The 4,099-nt window shown below is 35.4% G+C and overlaps 1 long non-coding RNA gene across 1 annotated transcript; it reads right to left on the bottom strand.

The window, feature by feature from the left end:
* Positions 1–1,080: 1,080 nt before the first annotated feature.
* LOC115275109 lies at positions 1,081–3,480 on the bottom strand. The gene is made up of 2 exons (XR_003901397.1): positions 3,367–3,480; positions 1,081–1,461 (listed from the first exon to the last, which is right to left on the bottom strand). It is a non-coding gene; the product is annotated as an uncharacterized LOC115275109 (long non-coding RNA).
* Between the last annotated feature and the right edge of the window lie 619 nt (positions 3,481–4,099).

Genomic DNA, 4,099 nt, shown 5'->3' with positions numbered 1-4,099 from the left:
AAAATGTAGTTGTGCCATAAAGAGGAGAATTTATCCTGCATTAAGTTAAAATTAAAATGCTTGAGAATTTCTGCCAGAATTTGGAGAGGAAAAAAGTCAAGCTAAAAATGATTGAAGCAAATACAATTAATTTTATAGCAGCAAATGAAGAGTAAGATGTAAATAATCAAAATTTCTTTAAAAAAAAGAAGGAACAGAAAAACACTTCAAACATTTGATATCATATCAAATTAATTAAACACAATGAAGAAATATTCTGAGATGAATAAAGATCTGACCCAGGAAACAGTAATTAAAGATATGATTCTAACACATACTGATGAAAATCTAAATATAAAGAAATAACATGACTACCCAAGTACTCAACAAAAACAATACAAAGGTGGTGGAAAAAAGTATATTTAAACAGAAAATTAGGCTGATTTTTCATTTGTTTTATGGAGTTTAGATGCTAGAACAACTATAAGAAACATCTAAAGGTTTTGAGTAGAAATTTTGAGATTCTCATAACTTAAACCAAGTTCTCTATGTGTTCAAACGAATGAAAGATATTATACTCCCTTCCTACTGGGAAAAAAAAAAGTGTTCTTCCAACTGACAACCTATTTCTTCAGACTGCAGAACTGCAGAGGTCTTAATCCTTTCCCTACCAGGCCACTCTTTCTTTTTTTTGCTCATCATCCTTCAGAATGAAGGATCCTTCAGAATGGCCTAGGGTAGTTCCTTCCCTGGGCCATAAAAAAAATCATTTTCTTTCATACTGTATTTCAGAAATTGTATTTATATATTTAACTATGTTCCTCATGGTCAATCTTCCATATCAAGTTTTAAGACTCACAGATGCAGGCACTGTTTACATTTTGTTTACCATTGTACACAGAGCAAATAGCACAGTGTCGGGATAGCATGCCTAATACATGTGGTGGGAGAGGACTGGAAGGAAGAGAAGGGAGTTGTATACCTTAATGAATTGGTCAAGGGTAGGCAGAGGGGGCAAAAGGAAATGATCAATCAAAGGCAGTAGGATAGAGTGTTCACCATTTCAGGCTCTACAACAAAATACTCAGAAGCAAGCTTATAAACAATGTTACAAATTTATAAATTTATTTCTCACAGTTCAAAAGGCTGAGCCTGAGATGAGGATGCCAGCAGGGTAGGGTTCCAGTGAGAACCCTCTTCCAGGCTGCAGACTGCAGACTTCTCTCTGTTCTCACATGATGGAGAAGGGGAAGCAAGTTCTCTAGTGACGCTCTTACAAATGCTCTCTCCACGTGCTCTTCCAACTGTTCCCAGTGGTTTCCTAGGGTCAGGACTCTTACATGATACCTCCTGACCCAGGTCATGTTCCTCTAGCTTGGCTTTTCCTCTTGTTTCTTCAGGACAATTCCAGCATATCATGATCACATATTCAGTGTTCCTAATTCCCATTACAATTTTTTAATATTTGAGTACAGGTTTGTGCTTTTATCCATAAATATGTATAGACCATGAAACAAAAAAATAGAACAAGGAAAACAGACATATGTCAGAAGTCACATTATCATCAATGAGTAAACAATTATACATAATAGATCAAGGTTATAAATTTTGTTTTGTAAGTCATTTATATGCATACTTATTTTTTCAGCTTAATTTATCCATTTTTGGTAGTTGTGTTAAAATCTCCAGTGTTTCTTTGTCTGTTAATTTATCTTTGTAATTCTGTAAATTTTACTTTTATTAGCTTGAAGGTTATATTGTTGAGTTCCTCCATAATTCATGATCACCATAACATCCCATTGGCTTATACCTTTTTTCATAATTATATGGTATCCCTTAATACCCTAGTAATGTTGTCTTCAGTTTTATTTTGTCAGACATTACTTTTTCTCATTACATGTTTTTTTACTTACTGTTTATTTTCTTTTTCATACCTTTGTTTCAAATCTTTCTACATGGTATTATTTTGGGTATATTTTACTCTTACTAACACCCTATTTCAAATTCAATTTTATAAACTGTGACTTTTGGTAGGAAACTTTAATCTATTTACTATTCTGTGAGCCTGGTAGGGTTTGTTTCCATTACCTTATTTCTTGGTTCAAGATAAACATCCTTTTTCTTTTCTGTCATTATTCTCTTTATCTGCCTCATTTGGTAAAATGTTGGATTTTCCTTTCTTTACATTTCCTTTGCAATAAGTTGTTTTGCTTTTCTGTTTGTTTTTGGTTTTACAGTTGCTTCATTTGTAACCTCCAGGGTCTTAATCTGAAGCTAGGTTCCATTATCAGTAGGCATGTTGGGAACATGGCAGATGCAGGCTCACTCAGTGGCCCAATTGCCAAGGCTCCTGAGCATGCAGATGTGTCCATGTCTCCACCTTTCTTAGACTTCAGGCTTACTAGTAACGCTATCCCCTAGAAAGGGTTAGCAGAAGAATTACACTCTCCTTTCATAAGTGGGGGTGTCAACCTATGCATGTCATCTCCTGTGGAATACTTTTAGTCTTCTTGACTTGGAAGTAAACAAAAACCCTTGTCACTTCTGCCTACTTCACATTCAAAGTGCAACGAGGTCTTGCTTTCTGCTATGCTCACCATTTAGTTTTTCTGTTCTGGTCCTTGGCTGTGGAAATGCTCATCTTTTATTGAGTCCAGCCATGTCTCTTTATGTATATATTTTTTCTTTTTGCAAAGATGCCATCATGACAAAGATTCTCTATTCTCCTTCTAATTCTATGATTATGGCCTAAATATTGCTCTGTGTCTCTAGAGCCATCCCTTTTGATTCTTAAAAGACTATTTTGGAACTCAGAAAACTGACCATTGACTGTTTCCTCTTTTCATTTTCTTTCTAATGATCTACTAATCCTCAAGGCAATGTGGATGCCTCTTACTGAGAAGGGGAAAGGTCAGGATAAAAAGGAAATGATACAAAGTAAAGACCCCAAAATTACTATTTTGAGATGTTTTCTATATATCTCCTTAATAAGGCATACACTTCAAAGCCTACCCTAAGCTATTCATGTGTACATGGAATTAAAACATAGATCACTCTAGAAACATCTGCTAAGACTGAATTACTATGGCTATTTACTTCCTCCAGCATTTTCTGTCCCCTTTAGTGTGTCAACTATAGAAATTTGAGAATGATAAGAAGGAGGATGAAGCCTTCTTCAGGCTCTGCTCCCTCTGAGGAGTGAGAAGCAGGGAGGAAGAGATGATAGAAGTGGACTTAAACCATGGGGACAGTGAACACAGGACCAGTTCTTAGCTCTCATGAGTTTGGATAAAGAAATGACATCTCAGTGGCAATACAGGGAACCCTCAATAGGTGAGGGAAGTAAATGGCTTTAAGATAAATATTTTAACATTTTAAAATACATACCTGCTGAGTTGGTCACTATGGCACATCCAAGATTCCCTCACTTTCCATTCTCTTTTGGCTGACTTTTTGAAATGCTTTCCTCTTCTAGAACATGCCAAATGCTCAAGTGAGCCACATTCCATGTGGGCTTTAATGCCTATGAAATGAGACACACACAGTATAGTACCGAAGGCTGATCTTAGCATATCAGTAATGGTAACTATGAACTTAACTAAAAAAATTCTATCATAATATATATTTTTAAAAGTATACATTATACTTTATATATATATGTGTGTGTGTATATATATATATATACATATATATATATATACACATACTGGAAATAAGGATAACAAAAATTGAAGCAAAGCATGGATGTGTTTTAATGTGTCACTTAGCTGGGCTATACTCTCCAGTCATTCAGTCAAGCACTGCAGATGCTGCCATGAAAGCATATTGGAGATGTTACTGACATTTACAACCAGTAGATTTTAAGTACAGATTATCCATAGTGATGGGCTCAGTGCTCAAACTCTGCATAAATGACTTGAAAGTTTCTGTCTGCTGTTTCTCATCTCCTGTAGGTGCAGGGATGAGATTTCTAAAACCCAAACGTAGATTCTTATCCTAACAATGGCTGAATTACAATGCGAATTGAATTATCAACTCTATGGGTGTCCTCTGTTAAGGTGTCATCATTAATTCAGAAGGAAAAGGATCCTGAAAATTGGACTGGGAATATATGAGAAGA

Source organism: Suricata suricatta, chromosome 12 (genome assembly GCF_006229205.1).
Source record: "Suricata suricatta isolate VVHF042 chromosome 12, meerkat_22Aug2017_6uvM2_HiC, whole genome shotgun sequence".
NCBI lineage: Eukaryota > Metazoa > Chordata > Mammalia > Carnivora > Herpestidae > Suricata > Suricata suricatta.
Note: the sequence above shows the minus strand (reverse complement) of the source record. Positions and strands in the feature narration are given on the sequence as shown.